Raw genomic sequence first — 19,796 nt, forward strand, 5'->3', positions numbered from 1 at the left:
GGGAAATGGAGCAACTCTGGCAGTTTGTTTGAGATAAGCTCAAAAGTATATGGAGGTATGGGGCTGGAAGTCAAACAACACCAAACCAAATTTATCAGATTTCTAATTTTTGAGTATCAAAAACACTGAGGTGCAGTTTCATTCAGATTTTCAAGCCAGGAGTCATAATTTTGTTCACACTGGATCAGGATCTCTCCTGAACTTATAAGACTCTGAACTTGAAAAGTGATACCTAGTTGTCCCCCTGTTTGGTTCTCCCTTTCTTCATTAAGTGGTAGTAGAACTCTGACATTTTAGCTGGGCACATAGCCACCCAGAATAAAGACAACTCTTGATCTCACTTTCACATGAGTATGATCCTGGGACTAAGTTCTGGCCAACGGGATGTAAGGGAAAATGATGTTGTGATTTCTAAGTGTCTTTAAATGGATGTGCATACTCTTTCCCCTAGTACATCATTCTGATGGTTGGAATGCAGATTATGACGGCTGGAGCTAGAGCAGCCATTTTGGGTTATAAATTGGAAACCAAATGTTGAGAATGATGGAGCAGTAAGACAGAAGGAGCCTGGTCTCTGGTGAACATGAAGCAGCCATAAAAGCCCTCAACTGCCTATATGGATGTTTGCATCATCTCAGATATTGAGTTTTTCACTCTAGAGGTTCTATTTGGGTCTTTTCAATATGTTCATGTCTTTACTTGACATGCTCAATCTTTCCTCTAGCTTCTTGAACATGTGGAAAACAGTTATAATAACTGTTTAAAAGTCTGTCTACTAATACTCTCATCTGTGTTATTTTGGGGTCAGTGTTGATTGATCAATTTTTTTTCCTTATCATGAATTGTATTTTCCTTCTTCTTTTGAATGTCCATGTTTTGCCAAAGGGTTTCAGCCCCGGGCAAGCTCACTATGAATTCAATGTGACCAAAGAAATGACAGTAGAGCTAGAGGGTATTATGCTCAGTGAAATAAGCCAGGCAGAGAAAGACAAGTATGAAATGATTTCACTAATCTGCAGAATATAAGAACAAAGAAAAAAACTGAAGGAACAAAACAGTAGCAGGCTCACAGAACCCAAGAATGGACTAACAGTTACCAAAGGGAAAGGGACTGGGGAGGATGGGTGGGAAGGGAGGGACAAGGGGGAAAAGGGGGCATTACAATTAGCAGACATAATGTCAGGGGGTGGGGCACAGGGAAGGCAGTACAACACAGAGAAGACAAGTAGTGATTCTATAGCAACTTACTATGCTGATGGACAGTGACTGTAATGGGGTATGTGGGGGGGGACTTGATAATGGGGGGAGTCTAGTAACCATAAGGTTGCTCATGTAATTGTACATTAATGATACCAAAAGAAAAAAAAGAAAAAAAGAAAGAAATGACAGTAGAACATTCTTGGGGTGAAAGGGATATACCCAACTTTATTCCCATGGTGGCAGGTTAATCAATAGAATCCTGTCCACTCAGAGCAAGTCTGCATGCAGCAAGCTGGTCTCTGCCCACATAGCCATTCTCTGGGCTTCTGTTCTCGGTGCTGCCACCACTCCAGCCTCTGCTCTGCTCTCCTGCAGCCTTGTAGCCATGCCACCATGTTGCCCAGAGCACTGGGCAGGGCTCTTTACATAGAGTCAATAACAACGTATTGCCCACACATGTGTAGTGAGCTAGCCAACCAGGTGAGAATTCTGGCCACAGGAACCTTCATTTTATCCACAGCATGGTAGTTTTCAATTGGATGTCAGATATGAATTTTATGTTGTTGGATTTTGTATATTTTATATTTCTATAAATAGTCTTGGGCTTGTTCTAGAACACAGTTAAATTACTTGGAAACAGTTGCATCATTTTGAGGCTTGTTTTTAAACTTCATAAGGCAGGTCTAGAGCAGTCTTGAGTCTAGGGCTAACTTGGCACCACTACTGAGCCAAGACCCCTTTGAATACTCTGATGTTCTGTGAATGATGAGATTTTTCCATTCTGGCTGGTGGAACAGACACCATTCCTAGTTCTCTGTGATCTCTGAGGGTTGTTCCTTCTGCTCATTTTGGCTGGTTCTTTTCCTGGCCTTATATACATATGTTGATTAGTAATCAGCCACAGATTCAAGAGGAACTCTGCACATCTCTAGAGTTCTCTTTCTGTCCAGCTCTGTCTTTTCCAGTACTCTGTCCTGCAAATTCTAGCTGCGTTGGTTTTCCTGACTCCAGGCTCTGTCTCTGATCCACCTGGTCCTGCCTGGGTTCCATCTCCCTCCACCGCTGCCTGAAAACTCTCTCAGGCAGTAAGCTGGAGCAATCACAGGGCTTACCTTGTTTGTTTCCTGTCTCTCAGAGATCACTCTTCTTTGTTGCCTGGTGTACAATATCTGAAAATTATTGTTTTCATTTTGTCTGGTTTTTCACTTGTTTCAGGCAGGAGGGTAAATCCAGCCATTGTTACTCCATCTTGGCTAGAACTAGGGACTTTCACTTCAGAGATAAATAAATGAATGTATTGTTTAACCCATTGTTATTTTGGGTTTTCCATCATTTGCAGCCAAGTCTAATCCTAACAAATACAGGGCTGATCCTTGATTTATTTGGAATGGTTTCTGACTTCAATATCAAGAAGCTAAGATTTTAGAATAACCAGAGACTTGAATAGTGCCTGAGTAAGGTCAAATACCTGGAAGAAAACTGAAAGCTCTTTTTCCTTGAGAAGAGTGGTGCTTAAGTAACTATATCAATTCCAGCTGGTGCCAGTTGACAAAATAAAGTACATTTTTTGCTTGGTGTGATTAATTTCTCATTCATGGAGAAGAATTTATTCAGTAAAAGTCTCCCAAACACCTACTGTAGCCTAGGCACTAAGCTAAGTTCTAGGGATGCATGTATGTAAATAGACTAGGGCAGAAGCATCCACCAGCATTTCACAACTTAAATAAGGAACCCGTTATTTAGATAAGTTCCCTTGTCATGTGAGTAGCTTGTGAATTTGGCTAAGAGGCTTAGTGCCAGATTTTTAAAAAATAAATCTCATCTTCTATTTTTTTGTTTTAATTATGGAAAATGCCTTTTTAACCTTGGTTCTACAGTGAACCATGTAATTTATACTTTCAGCATAAAGAAGCTTCTCCTGGAACAGAATATTCATACAAAGGCAAAGTTTTACTACTATCATTGCAATGGAGAAATATGTTGGACAACACCCTAACCAAATGATTAAGTTTAACACTACTAGTAATGAGGAAAATGACATCATGTTCCTCTTGTGAGACACTAAGAAGGACACAGCATCATAGAAAAAAAAAAAGGTTTAATCTCAAAGTATTCATGAGAAATAATCAGCCCAGCTGGGAGACATTCTGCAAAACAACTACTCTCAACTCTTCAAAAATGTTGATGGCATAAAAACTAAAAGAAAAAAAAATGGGGTCTGGGTTTTAGATTAAATGAGACCAAAGACACTGACAACTAAATGCAATAGACAATATTTTACTAGATTCTGCATCAAAACCCCCAAAGCTATAAGGGCAGTATTGAGACAATTGGGGAAGTCTGAATATAGATGTTACACCTACGTATTGTGCCAGTGTTATATTTCCTGAATGTGATGACTATACTATAATTACATAGGGTAGTACACTTGTCCTTAGGAGAGTCTTACTCAAGAATGTAGGGTGAAGGGTCAAGATATCTGCAACTAATTCAAATAATTCATAAAAATAGAGTGATAAAGCAAATGTGGAAAAATATTAAGAACTGGCAAATCTAGATGGAGGGTGTATGGGTGCTCATTGTTCTATTCTTATAACTTTTCTGAAGGTTTGAAAATGTTCAAGATAGAAAGTTGGAGGGAAAAATGCAAAGCTTGTGACAAGTAAAAAAAAAAGACTTCTCTAATCCCTACTATAGGTGTTAGTTTTGGCTTTACTGAGGGCTTTCATGAGAGGCTAGACCTAGATTTGCAGGCAGTAACAGGAAGGTCCTCTATTCCTCTGGGCCTTGCCTTAAATTGTCCCCCATCTGCCTAACCCATTTCCGTGCACTTCCTTCTCCCTCCCTTTTCACATATTAAAAACCAAGCTTCTTGAATAATGCCCATGCTTTAATTCTCGATGAATTTATATAAACTCAGGAAATCAATGGTTTACAATTAATGTTCTGCTTCCAGTAGTGTACATGCTGGAACTGGCATGCACTGGCATGCACTGGTGAGCACTGGTTCACAGAAGCCAGTCACACTGAAATCAGCCATGGTGGAGATATTTACAACATGGATATCTGCATATGCTGTAAATTGGGGTCCTTCTCCCTCTTCTTCCAGAGCCAGTGGTTAAATATTTACCAAAACACTACTGATTTTACTCCTTGCCCTTTGAGGGGTGTCTTGCAGACCTTGTAATTATTTTGTAGCCTTTCTATAAGACCCTGAAGTTCTCTGAACACTGCTAACAAAATAGCCCATAGAATATTTCTTGGTGGCTTCTATTTAGTCCAAGAGTAGGCTTGACTAAACTGAGGTGTAGGTAGGAAGAAGGTAGTCTACAGTAAAAAGAAAAAAACTGTTGACTATGCCTGCATCCAGAAAGGCTTTTCACTGGGTGGCAATTTGATGAAATAGAAGAGAGCTGGGCCAGGAGACAAAGGGCCCTGTCACCGACTGTATAAACTTAGGCAAAGCAATTAACCTCTCTGAGTCGAAATTTTGTCATCTATAAAATGGGAGCATTAATAGAAGTACCTATCTCATACAATTGCTGTTATGTGATAGGGGATTCTCATATCTGTATTTTCAAATTGAGATGTATAAGTAGTCACATGTAATTAATTATCAGAGCTAATGTTTAATGAGTGCTTACTAGAAGACAGTGTACTAATTTAGACATATAATCCCACTTAGACTTCACCACAATTTTATAAATTTGGCATTATTAATACACCCCCGATCTTAAAACTGCCGAAAGCAATGTAGCACATGCCTACTACCTGTTTATTGTTACTATTACTGATAATCCCTTACATTTGTGAATAATTGAATTTAGTCTGCCTAATAACCTGGTGAGCAAGCAAGGTAAGTGTTTGTAGCCTAACTAAGCCTCAGATGAACATCTTACAAGTAGGAGGCAGAATTAAGCCCTCTGAACTCCTGCTCCAGTGCTCTGCTTCCTGTGTGAATTTGGTCATTACACTACTCATCTCCCAGTCTCCGTTTTCTTGAGTCTGGGGTGACCAGTGCATCCCAGTTTGCATAGGAATTACCTAGTTCTAACCTTGAAAGTCCCATGTGTTGGGAAACTCCTTAGTCCTGTGTAGACCAGGATGACTGGTCACCCCCCTTGAACTGCCCTCTCATTCACAGTAGACCCAGGCCTCTGCCCAAGAAAGCCCACCAGCTTTGCTACTCAGCTGTCACCTCATTCCTTCAGCTCTCATTAGCACCTCACTTACAGCTCCTTTTCCTTTGCCTGTCCAACCCTTCCCCCATAATTCTACCTCTTGGTGATAACCACTGATAAAATTTTAGTGTTTGTTCTTTCAGTCTTTTATTAAACTTGGGTATGTATTATAATTATCATCATTGCAAATTTGCAATCATACTGTATATACATTTATTTCCCATGATTCTCATTTAACATTATATCATAAGCATTTTTTCTAAGTTTAAATATTCTTCAAAGAAACGTCATGTTAATGACTAGGTGATATTCCAGTGCAAGGGCTATGCCGTATTTCTTTACCTAACTATTCCCCTATTGTATGACACTAGGCTTTTTCCATTTTTTCACTGTTATAAATAGGGCTCTGATGAGTATTTTCATTCATAAATCTTTCAGTACTGGTTTATCTCCTTCAATTAAATTCATAAGACTGGAATGACTGTGTCAAAGGCTGTGAACATTTTTAAGGCTATTGATACATATTGCCAAAATGCAGAGAAGATTAATTGGGAAGGGACATTCCCAGTATTAATTTTAGAGACACATTTGGAAATGGTTTTGAACAATATCTGGCTGTTTGTGGAGCTTCATTTCATAAATGGCTCTGTGGAAAGAACTTAGATTACTTTGGAAAGCACTTTAAAGATAAAATCTAAGGAGGTGAAAAATGTTAATGATATATTTAGTCAATATGTATTGTATTGTTTATTTTAGGTGACATTTTATATTTAGATAGAAAGATGATATGCAGAGGCCCCTTTTATAATCATTATGTAGAGTGTATCTAGGCCCAGTATACATACCTTAATTTCATTATTTGGAATTATTATGGTCCTACCGTAATTGTATCTTTGCTAATATGACAAATTGTTGGTCATATTTTTAATATGTTGGATACAGTGTCCTTGGCCTGAAACATAGCTCCCAGATAATAGTGTTCTTAAGGATGCAATATTCTTTGGATGTTACTTCCGGGATTGCTTTTACAGTAAAAAGTGGGCACTGCTAATACCACCATTCTTTCCTCCTCCCACTGACCACTAGAGGGGAGAAAACATTCAGAGGTGCTTACTGCCTATCTCCATCCTCAAAAAGGGACCAATGTGCTTTCCAACAGAGGCCACTTACTTAACACTTTTCATTTATTTCCTGCTGAAGTTGTTTCTAAAGCATCCAGACTCCATCCTTGCAAAATAGAGCCACCTCTTAGAAGAGATGTTGTCAGTTAATTTACCAGAAAGTTACAATGCTCCTTAAGGGAGAAAGAGCCATCTCTTCCTGCTTGTTCTATTTTCTTTATGGATCAAGGGAAACACATAAGACAGTTAAAGGTAGAGAGATAGGAGTTATTATTCTATTTGTGAGCACTGAAAATTAGAATATAGGAGGCAATCAAGACAAAATTTCCAGAACACAACTATAAGACAAAGTGAACTTGCATATGCAGCAAAAAAATTATACTCTGAAAAATCATTACAGTAACTTGCCTCAGTTCAACCTAGACTCTCTCTTTGCCCCTCCCTGATAGTCTCAGCCCCATCTCAGACTTTTGGTATATTCCTGCCACCACACAGTAGAAAAACAAACATGACCTTCACTTCAATAATTCTCTGGCTAAGCAGCAAATCAGCTTTATTGCTGAGATCACTTTATCCTTGTGCCTAACTCTCCAAGCGTGTGGCCTGTGGTTACCAGCAGCACTCCCTGTGTTGGGAGGCATTATTACAATACATTTAGTGGTTGAGGGTATGCATGTATGTGGAACAGATCTGGGGTTTAAAACCAGCTTTACCACTTTCCAGCTCTGTGATCTTGGTTTCCTTAATTTTTAAAATGCAGAGGATACTACTACTTACCTTTATAAGATTGTTGCAAGAATTAAATGAGATAATTAATGCATAGTAAAGCTTTTAGTAGAGTGTCTGGTGTATGATAAATAATTAACGGCAACTATTATTATTAGTCGAGTTTGGGTCTCTGGTACTTGCTCTTAGATTGTATAGAGGCATCCTGCTGTTTGGACCTCTGCCGATTGCCCATGTTTGGACTGGATGTTGGAATTGACTTAAACTCTCAACTGATAACCGGCTTGAAATCTATATTCTAGATTCTCATCCCAACCTGCTAACTCTAAAATAGTCTATGGGTTATACACTTAATTATATTTGGGCCTCTGGCTTCTATTCAACTGCACGAGTCTGCCAGGACTACTTAATCTTCTCAGGCATGTCAGACCCAGCCTGACACTGGGAAACTCCTGGCTATGCTCAATATCCTACAGGTCAAGTGAAGTTTTGCTTTTTGATGGCAACAGGGATTCACTGTAGTTTCTTAAAGAGGGAAGTGCTGTGACTGCTGTGAGGGAACAGTCACATTTAATGCCAAAAGGGATCTTTATGCTTTTAGTTGATTAAAGTGGCAAGAATATGCAGGAACTATTTAACTTGATTGGAATACTCCTGGGATACTATCATTCACTTCCTTGTGTAATAAATGCTTGTTATCAAAGCTTGCCTTGTGGGCAGACAGCCTACGGATTATTCTAGGCCATATAACTTGATGGGTGCTCTGTAATTCCACATTCTACCCATTCACCGATACCACCAAAATGACTACTGCCATTTACTGAGCATGTATTCTGTTTCAAGCCATTGTATCACACATTGAGCATGTGTATTCAATTTAGCTCTCACAGCAGTCCTGTGATTTATGGACTATTATTATTTTCATTTTATGCTGAGAAAACTGAGGCTCACAGAGGTTAACTGCTGACAGTAACACATTTAGCATGGCAAAAACAGACCAGAATGTAAAATCCAAGCTTGATACCGAAGTTTTGTTCATATCACTGTGCTAAATAATGGCCTGCTATTAAACAAAAGCAAGCCCAAGAAGGTGTAAAATATTGAGATTTTGAAAGTCTTTTCGACCTTCAGTGCAAAGTAATGTCAGTAGTTGAAAGCAGATTTTGACAGGGGAACCATGTGCTGTTTATAATGTGTGTATGAAGGAGGGGTGGGCAGAAGGGGGTAGTTACTAGGGTCACCAAAGCCATCAATCACTTGAGAGATAAAGGAGAGGAGAGCAGGAAATAGAGGACAGAAACAAGAAAGATGCAGTTTTTCATTTGGTGTCCCTATTAGTGGAAATGTTCATGTACTACAATACAAATAAAAACCATCAGGGAGATAGAACGATATGCATGGGTTTGGGGTCCAAAGAGATATGCCTTTGACTCTCAGCTCTACTACTTACATGCTATGGGAACTTAGCAAATCATTTACTTAACCTCCTTAATCTTTGCTTCATCATCTGTAAAATGGGGTTTACACTAAATACCTACTCCCTAAGGCTACTGTAAAAATTAAGTGACACAGGGTGATGGAAGGTAATGGAATTAGATGGTTGAAATGGTTGGACAACCTTGTGAGTATACTAAAAACCACTGAATTGTACACTTTCAAAGGGTGAACTCTATGTCATGATATTTATATCTCATTGAAATATTAAATGAGACAACATGTATAAAATACCTAGCACAATGCCTGGCACACAGTGAATATTTTATAAATGATAACAACTATTATTATCTCATTATTATACATTATCCTTATAGTTCTTATGATGGTGATGATGGAAAAGGTGACAATCATTATCTCTGATAGGTCTGAAAGCAATCCCTATATCTTAGTAGAGAAAAAATACATCTCTGTGAGCACATTAGTGAAGAGGAGATGAGTGGATGGTTTCTGGATACATTTACATCACAGATGGGATTATAAGGCTAGGAGTTCATTTGGCATCTACAAGAGGCTCAGGGGATTCAGGCAGCTGGATCACCTTTCCAGAATTAATTAGAACTTCCCCTTGGGCTCTATCAACATTTCTTTCAGGAGCCTTGGCTATCTGTGGGCCCAGATGGATACTGGAGGATCTCTGACAGATAATAATAGAATTGCCAAAAGCCACCAACAGTCCAGCCAGTTGGAAAATTGTGGTGGCCTATATGTCACTTGTATATTTATTAAGCACCTACTGGAAGGCTTAAAAAACAAGACTGTTTAAAAAAGTTTAGAAAATTTAGAGATTAAGTTAATTTTCAGACCTTTGAGTTGATGGCAGATTCAAACTTAAAATAACTGCTGATTTGAAAACAAAAGTACAGTAACATAATTCCTCTTGAAGTCAATGGATTGGGTTTTGTGGATTAAAAAAATCATTTGATGGTTTATGTAATCTAGATTAAAATTTTTCTCTGCACTTGGGCAATTACTGTCTGGAAATTTACAGATAGGCTGACCCATCCACAAAACAGGTTGGTTGCTGCATACGGGCTGCAATGCAAGTGAGCAGGAGTGTAGGTTCTGGATGGTCAGCAAATGGAAACAATGAGTTTTATTTAATAGCATTTCTTAGACAGGGTTCAGGCCGCACACATTTTTATTAGAGTAGGTGGTGAAGGAGAGTAAGGAAAGGCCAGCCATCATTTAATGCCACGGTTGGCAGTAGTTAATGGCACCAATATTATAAAAAGTTCAAATAACTTGTTTGGTTATTACCTCATTTTCACTCCAAATGCTGCCAAATTATGTTATTAGAATGAACAGCAACACCTAATGGGAATGTTCACCAGTTTTCTAATAAAATTTGGGTTGTGTGCTTTTTCTAATGGCTATCCTGAAGGGACCAAATTCTCAGGCTAATATAAATGCCACTTGAGAATTTGAAAAGATGATGGTAGGAGCTGATCAGTGTGCAAGGTTGCTCAAAGTTTGACATGACTGAAAATGAAGTTCAACCACTACTGTGAGTAAAGTGAATTTTTGTTGCTTACTCTGTCAAACTCAACAGATAAGCTCTGTTCATGCTAACATTTGGCCACAGTCCTACTTCTCCCCCATACCCAGGAGAGGAGGAATTGGGATGATTAATGGTTGAGAACTGCTACTCCCTACCCTTATGGTCCAATTATTTATGAAGAGGTGAGTGAAAATGGCTAAGATGTGACTCCGTTCTGATTGCCTATTGCCATGAGCCTCTAGCGACCCACCCCCATCCCTAGTCAAGCTCTTCCAAAGCTGTATCTCCTCTAGGGCCTGCTCCAGTCTCATGTCCTTATCAACTACTCCTGTTCATAGCAAACTGTTTTCTGGATATATATCCAGACTTGAATATATACTCTTTTACTGAACAGAGCTCTATACAAGAGAAGACCAAGACATGTTAACATTAATCCCATGCTCAAGGGACTCATAGCCCAGCAAGAAAGAATAAAAATAATAAAAATAATAGCAATGATAACAGTTGAAGCAGTGGTGGTAATGATGGCCATTTATTAAGTGCTTAATGTGTGCTAAGCCTCTACATACCTTATCTCATCTAATCCTCACAATAAATATTCATTCAGTCATTCAACAAAACAAAACAAATCAGACCAAGTCCCTCTCCACTTAGATCAAAGGAGACAGAGGAACTTTTTCCACTGTGGTAGGAGGAGAATCAAAGGAGTGGTACCCTGGAAGTCAAGAGAAGAAAGTTTTTCAAGAAAGAGGGAGTGAAAAGTCATTTCAAATACTTATGGCAGGTCAATTAAGAGGAGGACTGAGATATCATCATTGGAATTAACAATGTGGATGTCACTGGTGACCTTTATATAAGAAAGAAGTGGTGATGATGAAAGCCTGATTAGAGTAGGTTCAAGAAAGAATGGGAAAAGTGGAGATTTTGAGTTTAAACAACTATTTCAAGGAGTTATGCTGTAAGGGGAGCAGAGACATGGATGTAACTACAAGAAAAAGTGGAGTTAAGGTAGGGTTTGATAATACTAATAGCTAATAATTAATGGGGCACAAGGAGATTTTGAGTTTAAACAACTATTTCAAGGAGTTATGCTGTAAGGGGAGCAGAGACATGGATGTAACTACAAGAAAAAGTGGAGTTAAGGTAGGGTTTGATAATACTAATAGCTAATAATTAATGGGGCACTTACTTTGTGTCAGGCAGTATGCTAATGGCTTTGTATGTATCAGCCTATTTAATTATCATAACATCTCTGTGAGATAGGTACACAGGGTTTCTCAACCTTGACACGACTGGCATACTGGGCTGGGTAATTCCATGTAGTAGAGGGGCTGTCTTGTGCATTGATGGGGTGTTTAGCAATATTTGTGTTCTCTACCCACTAGGTACCAGTAGCACCCCACTAATTATGGCAACCACACATGTTTCCAGACCCAGCCAAATGTTCACGGAGGGGGTGAGGGGTGGGGCAAGATTGCTTGTGTCTGAGAACCACTGGGTAAAGATCATACATCTAGTAAATGATAGGGCCAGGCCAGAAAATATCAGTTTAAATGGCTCCAAAAACCTGTGCTCTCAACCACTGCACTTATTTAACTACCAAGATGACAAATTTTCCCTACCCTATTCTGAACCTGTGGATCCCTGGGAAGTGGGAACTATCTGGCCAATGGATAGAGGCATTCCTGCCCACAAGTTCCATGGTTCAGGCTTGCATATAGTCTCCCAATAGCTGTCTCTCTCTCTCAGTCAATCTCTCTCTCAGTCAGTCTCTCTCTCTCTCTCTCTCTCTCTCTCTCTCTCTCTCTCTCTCTCACACACACACACACACACACACACACACCTGGCCTTCAATAGAACAAGTTTTTAAAGAACTCCTTAGAGTTTAAGTCTCTTCCCCATTCTGGACCCCTGTATGTAAGATGAAATAGTTTGCACTACATAATTCTTGAGGTGTCTTCTGGTTCTTTCATCCTGGGATCTAATTAACCTACTTTCTTTGATAAGGCAAATGATTTTTGGGGGGTGAGGGGATAAAGGACATTTGCAGACCTTCAATTTGGAAGCTGGTTCAAAGTTCCCAAGCTGTGTTTGATTTTGTGTTGTGTTGACTTCTTCCCAGCTGGTTTCTCCCACTGCAGAGGGCCAATGGCCAACTGCTCTGGTCTGGCTGTGGGTATGACGCAGCAGGGGGTCAGTGGTTCATGGCCACCCTGAGCTGCTCCAAGCAGCATGACCACTTCCCCAGAGGAGGCTCAGTCACTCCTGCTCGAGCTACCATCTCCCACCGGGCAGGGCTGGGCAGGGCCCCTCTCCTCAGTGGCAACCTTGCAAACTGACTCTGAGAGGTCCCCTTGGAGACTCCCACTGCTGGGGACAGATGGGTGTGGGGTGGGTGCTGTGCTTGAGGCTCCTGAGGAGCAGGGACTTTAAGGGATGATGTGAAGAGCCCTTGTCACAGCCCCTGGGCCGGACCAAGTTTCCCTCAGGAATCTGGGAAACTTGGAACTGACTGATGGAGGCTCTGTGGCTGGTCAAGTTGGGGGTGTTTTGTCCTTAGGCTGTAAATAAACCTGGGGAAAGGAGGGGAGCAGGGGCTGTGCCACACTGCACGCTTGGGTTCCTCCAAGGGACCCTGCAGGCCTTTGGGCTGGCCCCTCATTTCATGAGGGAGGGAGGAGATGACCCTCTATTCTACTCTCATAGCCAGAACTAGGTTTGGACCCAATCTGGAAGGTAGACCTCAGAGAGAAGTTGGTCTTGCTCTGGTGCCAGTCCCTGCAGCCATGGGCCCACAGTTGCAATAATGGACTTATGAGGTCACTAAACACCCTGTGACCTCAAAAACCAGCCTAGGTCGGGCATCATGGGTCTCCAGGTGTTCTGCTGCTGAGTGTCTCTGACTCTATGTTTCTATGTAAGGGTGAGTACTTTTGGGGTTTGTGGGGATAAATATTAGATTCTATGTGGATACACAAGTTTAGGTACATTTCTGAGTTTATGGAGTGTCTTAATGGGTTTTAAGAATAATAAATGTTGCAGTATATGAACGTGTGTGGCTTTTCTCTCTCTGTATGCTCAGTTAATGATTCTTCAACTGAATCGCAAAGGCTATGTTTAACACCTGGATCCCTTCCCTCCCTGAGCTTTGTGAAGTTTAAGGCTCTGTTCTTACAGCAAAGGGGCCCTGTCTGGGGAGCCTGTGTAGGCCTGTCTCTTCCTTTTGTTGGCTTTCTTTTTGTCTCTTTCTGGGGAAACCTGGCTCCTAAACCCTGCTTACCCTTCATTCCAATCAGGGCCCCATAGCTTGTTCCTCCACAGCTTCCTCCTTTGCTCATGGCTTTATTGGCATTCCCCCAGCAACATGTGGAGGGGGAAGCAATCACTGACTGGTGTCCATTCCAAGAGGGAACCCAACTAAAGCAGCGGAATGCCAAGTCACCGCAATTACTTGAACTAGCAAAGACATGTACGGGGACAGAGACCATAGTTACTTTGATATGGACGATAACCAAACACATACAGTAATCTCCCTGGGGTCCAAAGGAGGAGCATTTTTTCCTCTGGGTTTTCAAAAATTAAAGAGTAAAACTAAGCTCGTAAATCTGAAGATAAAAATGGTACAAGCTTATCTGTTGTAGCAAAGCCAAGTGTTAATAGCTAAGTCCCCTGTATGAACCTGCTATGGTCACAGCTGGTATTTCAGAAGGGCACAATTCTAAAGTATCCTGTAGATTTCTCCACAGACCACGCTTTAAAATCTGTCTTACATGAAACAATGACTTCCTTCTTTCCTGATTCCCCAAACACTACCTTTCACACATCACTCACGTAACAAAATGTGTCAAGTAGGAAACAGACACTGACAGTCCTCCCTGTAATCAAGACAGGGTCACCTTAGTGCTGCTGACTCCACTCGGTTTGGGGATGAATTTTCCTCATTTGGGATCATCAGGGACTAATCAATGGAAATACTGGTTGCCAAGGAGTTAGAGGGCTGTGAGAGAAAGGAATTAGCACTGTTTTCCAGCTAAATAAAAAAATTCAAAAGTGACATATTCATCTGAAATGAAGACAAGTCCTCATCATCAAATCACTATTTTAGGTGAATGTATATCTGTGTCTCTGTGTGTGTTTCAGGTTGGAGAGAATCGTTTAAAGAAAGATAGGATCTGAACAGCAGAAAATGCGAACTTGCCGTTCTGTAGTGCTAGGGGATTTTGGACATGCCACTTAACCTCTAAAAATAGGGAGCCTTCTGTCGGCCTATCATGTTTCTCACTCCAATCCACCCTGCACAACCCCCACCAAATTAATCTTCCTCAAGAAACATTTTTTGTCATAATATTAAAAAAAAGAGTTTACTTAATCACTCCAGTCCATACCAATACTGCCTTTTGAGGACTTAGGCTCAGCCATTTTCAGACTTCATTCAGATGTGGTGCTGCATAGTGTATAGTTAAGTGCTGCTGCTCCTGCTGCTCTGTGTGTGTGTGTGTGTGTGTACACTCCCTAAATAGAGTTCTAGTGCTTGCAGTGTTTACATTCCCCACAGTGCCTACACCAATATTTAGTCCCCAGAGTGCTTTCTTAGATGTTTGTCCAGTGGACTTGAGAAAAACAAAACAGTGTGTCGTCTAGGACCTCTACCACCGTAAGTAAAGGCATTCATTAAATGATTGGCTCTGTGCCTCATTTGTTAAAATATAAGCTCTTTTGAAAAGATGACAGTGAAGCAAATTTCTGCAAAGCAATGCACATTTTTTCCTCATCAACTTCTATAGCTTAAGAGAGATGTCGTGCAATTAATTTTGTTAAGCATTCTTGGAAGACTTCCATTAATGCAAGTCTTCTCAGAATAGACACCAAATTACTTCCCTGATATATACTTGGTAATTCCATTTACACCCATTTGTGACCCTACTAAGGTGAACTTCCATACAACGAGGGGCATACATAAAGGAACAGACCCACATCAGAGACGTAAAAAATGACAGATTCCTCACAAAACTTGTAATCACAGATAAAAACCAGGCTTTCCTAATGCATGGATTTCATTTCTTTACCTTTTAGAAGACAGGAATATTAGGAAAACATTTTAAAACCCAAAGATATAAACAGACACTATAACATGCAGGAGTTGCTTCTCACTGGGGCAGAAGGATGACTGATTTATTGATATCTGGTCTATGTCTTCTTAGCAGACATTCTCCACTACAAGTATCCCTCCATTCACAACCCAGCCACAATGAGCTCTGCTGATTATGGCTGTGGGATTAAGAGGCCATTTGACATGGAGGAAAGAACACTGAACAGGGGGATGGAATGCTGGGTTCAAATCTCAACTGTACCACTTACAAGGGACCTTGGGAAAGTCTCTTAACTCTTTTGAAACTGTTTCTTCCCTAAGAGTCTTCATATTTAAAGCTGGAGAAAGAGCATTCATGGGCATGCTGGGAAAGCCCTTTATAAACTCTGATATGCTATCTGGGGCTTGGCTACCTCCCAGGCCTGAGATTTTATGATTTTTAGATGTTTCACTTCTCCCAACTCCTAGGATCCCCACTGCTTTATTTTATATAAAGTTGTCAAGCTGAGGCTTTAAAGTTGGTGGCACGGCTGTTATACAGGGAAAGAGCAGGAGATTTCAGGACAGCTTTTTTTCTCTTAGTCAAAGTTCTTTTGCCTCTGCTTGTGGGTTTCTATCTATTTTAAGTATTCTTGGCCAGTGGCCCCCAAATCTTTCTAATTGCACACCCTTTTGAGTTAAAAAGAATTTGAGCATGCTTCTGCTCTCTCTCTAGGTATGTATGTATGTACATACATGTGTATATATACACACTATATATATATTATTAATCATTATATAAATGATATACATGTCCTACTCTACATATATATAATACATATATATCATGAAACACATAATAAATAGAAAATGTAAGTGGATGAAATAAAGAGGAGGTAAACAGCATGTGGAATGTCTTGTTAATTGTGATGGCTTTATTACATTATTAGCACATTTTAAGGCACAACATGCAGGTAGCGCAAAATCTTTCATCAGTGAGAATGCTTGTAAGTCCATATTTCCTATAGTCTTCTTGATGATCCTTGCATTACTTTTTTGCTGACTTCTCATCAGATATACCTTGACTGTTGTGGTTTTTACCTCATAATGAGACTGATGGAAAAATTCCTTCAAATTGTAGAAGTATGCATGTTGCCATTTTCCCGGGATTATAATTACTAGTATTATCTCCAATACAAGGTTTATTTTCAGGACTCTTCTTAAGCCACTTACTCATTTTGTGAGGGCTAATGTAGCTAGGTAATATAATCCAGATGTCCACTTAGCTGGGCCTAAGGAAATAGCAGTATCTCTGGTATACACACAGGCGGGGGGGAAAGGAAGGGCCAGAGTGTCACCTCTTCCATCTTGTGGGCTCCTGCTCTGTCCTCAGGATAAAGGACCAGGACAGCTGAGGTGAAAAACACCTGGTGCGGGTGCCAGTGACAGCAAGCCTGTTATATATTTGAAAAGCTTAATAATGATAATAATAGCTAATGCTTTCATAGTGCTTCGTGTACAACACACTTGTGCCCTACTCATGTTTTGAGTAGGGCACATCAATTAAATAATTTAATCCAAATAATAATTTCTTTCTAGATTTTCTCCAGTTTAATGGAAATAGAAGCTGTAACATTTTCTTTCACACCCCAGTGGATTGACTTGCATGTACTGCTCTCTCCAACTCCCCCAGTTTTGGAGACTACTGATTGAGGCTCTGAGGTTCAGAATCTCCAGGTAGGTGGGATGTTTCTATACAGTACATCACAGCAACTCTTTCTGATACCCGCCAACTGATAGATGACAAAGAACAGGGACTGGTGACACAGGCAACCAAAATCAGAGGGGAGAAACTGGGTGAGCTGGCCAAGGTGGGGACGTGAGGGAGGCGTGGGAGAGCTAGAAATGCTGGAGCAAGGGAATTGAGGAAGCCTGGAAGGAGAAAGGAGGACATTGGAGACCAGGGAGGAAAGAGAAGAGCAAGGAGAGGAAACGAGTAAACAGCTGGTGAGGGAAGATAAGACTCTAGGAGAAGAGAGTATGTCATATGTTGGCATGCAAGATGCTCACCCCTATCTTGATGTCCAGTGTCTCTGACATATGGATTAGCAGGGCCAGTACAAGGACAACTGAGTGGTCTCTAAAGATCTGTGCACACACCTCCTCCCCAGAGATGCAGAGTGAGCCTGCCTCCTCTCATCAGAGAGGCATATGCAGTTTACTCAAGCCGAGCAAGGGTAGGACAGTGCTTAACCTGAAGAGTGGGTCTCCAAAGCCAGAACCATAGGGAGAATGGATCCTAGGCAAGGCAGAATATTTGGGGGTATGGGTGGTGAGGAGCTATCCCTGTGGCTCTCTTCAAATCACACCAGCCAGATGACCCCCGCAGAAGGGGGGAAACTGCACATTCCTGCAGGGAACCACTTCAGCTGTTTAGAGCTTGCAGCAGCAGCAGTGAAAAGCCACAGCAACTGATTCATATCTGAGGCAGCTGCCAAGACACCCCTCTGGAGGGTAGAACACTGTCAAACCGTGCCCTCCATATCTCACCGCAACACTAGAAAGCACAATAAGACACTCCAGGGGCAAGGAACTGTCACAGTGACAGTAAGGTGGCATCTGATTTAGATCATCAGAGCTGCTGGGTTCTTCTAGATCACCCAGCCCAAACCCCTCAGTTTACTTATGGGCAGACCAAGGCCCTGAAAGGGGAAAGCACCAGCCCAAAGTCACCCAGTTGGCAAAGCTCAGGTCTGGCACTTAGGTCTCAGGACATCTAAATCAGTGCTTTTGACTCCACAGCTGTGCATGTATCTCCTCCTGCAGCTCCTTGACTCCTCTCTAACAGAAGCCTCCCTCACTAGCATAGATAATATATTCCATAAATCCCATACTGTCCCCATATGATCAAAGAAGGGATTAAGATAACCACAAACATCTGCTGGGCTACGATTACATCTTGATTCAGTGCAGAGACACTAAGTTTTAACATTATCATCAATAATCTTTGACTTAAGTAACTATATTTAAATACACAGGGAACCTGGATTTTTTACCCTCCCTTCCCTACTGCCACCCAATGGCTCCTTCCTTATACAAACACTATTCCTCTCCCCACAGAAGGAAGAGAAACAACAGAAGCAAGACCATTGACTTTGCATAAGGCCAGGAGGCTTTAAGCAAATGGATTGGTGGATAGGAGGGTGAAATCAATGTCAGAAAGAAAATTTGTGATTATCTTTGACTCATGATTATTCATGAATGTCCTCACCTTGCAAGAAGAATGAATTTCTGGTGGTAAAACAAAAGCATTTTGCCAAGTCCCTCGTACCGGTAAGCACAGAGTATGAAGCATTCAGGCAAAAGAAGAGGTCAGGGTCACAAACTCTAAGTGTCAGGTAGAGCAGAATCTCAAAGCAAGTAATCTGAATCAGAGTGTGGGAAAGGGCTGGAACCCTGATAGCTATCAGGATCTAAAAAAGATATGGATATAACTGTCCTGGCTCTTTATCTTCTTTTAGCAAAAGGGATTCTTCCCTAGCCAGAAGACTCATCTGCTTCACAGTGACCTAATAGCTAATCCAGGATGTGGACAAGAACCATACTCATTCAAACTGGTTGGTTAGTTGGTTAGTTGGTCATACCTTCATGAAAGAGTTATACTGCCTACTTCCCCTGAAGAGCCTAAGAGGTCCCACTCTTTGCCTTTAGGCATTCATAAGAGAGCAGACAAGTCAACAGAGAGGAATGATGGGAAGACTAGGTGACCTCATGCTGGAGGTCAGCATGAGAGGAACCATGGGAAAAGTAGGTAACCTCAGCTTTGCAGATCATGGAAAGCTTCATGAGGCAAAGTCTGTGTGTGGTTTTAACAGACAGGTAAATAGAAGCAAGTCAGTGCATGAAGAGTAGAGCTACTGGAAGGAGAATAGCAGGTATAAACCTGGAACATATGAAATAACATAGCAGGTTTGGTGAACTGTAGTTTAGTTTATTTTGTTTTCTGAAAGGAGGGTCTCCTAGTGAGGAGAGAGAATGTTGGAGAGGTAGTCAGGGGCCAGACCATGGAGGATTTTGTAAGCCTGCTAGAGTTAAGACTTTATTGCAACAGCTATGGAGAGGCACTGAAGGATTTTAAGCAAGAGTTTCATAATCATATCTGTGTTTCGGAAAGATTATGTCAGCAGAGCGGCTGGGAGAGAGTGGGACTGGAGGTCGGGAGACCAGTCTGGAGGCCTTTATGGTAATTCATAGTATTATGAAGCAGGAAAAGCAACAAAGTACACAGGCCTAGATTGGAGAAATAAGTATGGAGAAAAGTGGATGGATTTGAGCTTTATTTAAGAAGATAAATGGACAGGATTTGATGATGAATTGGAGGTGGTAGTAGGGAAAGGAAAGAGAAAACAAGAATGAGTCACAGGTTTCTGGCTTGAGCAACAGAGTGCTTGTTGGTGGTGCCATTTGCCGAGATGAAGAAGACACAAGCAGGGCTTCAGAGGGAA

The 19,796-nt window shown here is 41.0% G+C and overlaps 1 protein-coding gene and 1 long non-coding RNA gene across 4 annotated transcripts in view; one reads left to right on the top strand and one right to left on the bottom strand.

Moving 5' to 3' along the window:
* The window catches only part of COL4A6 (collagen type IV alpha 6 chain), a 257,980-nt gene that overhangs the window by 112,448 nt on the left and 125,736 nt on the right, over nucleotides 1–19,796 (bottom strand). The window lies entirely within an intron of this gene.
* Nucleotides 13,079–18,756, top strand: LOC140847491 (uncharacterized). Its single transcript, XR_012127555.1, has 3 exons — nucleotides 13,079–13,146; nucleotides 16,891–17,028; nucleotides 18,412–18,756. It is a non-coding gene; the product is annotated as an uncharacterized lncRNA (long non-coding RNA).

The sequence above is a fragment of the Manis javanica genome, chromosome X, assembly GCF_040802235.1.
Source record: "Manis javanica isolate MJ-LG chromosome X, MJ_LKY, whole genome shotgun sequence".
In the NCBI taxonomy this organism is placed as follows: Eukaryota; Metazoa; Chordata; class Mammalia; order Pholidota; family Manidae; genus Manis; species Manis javanica.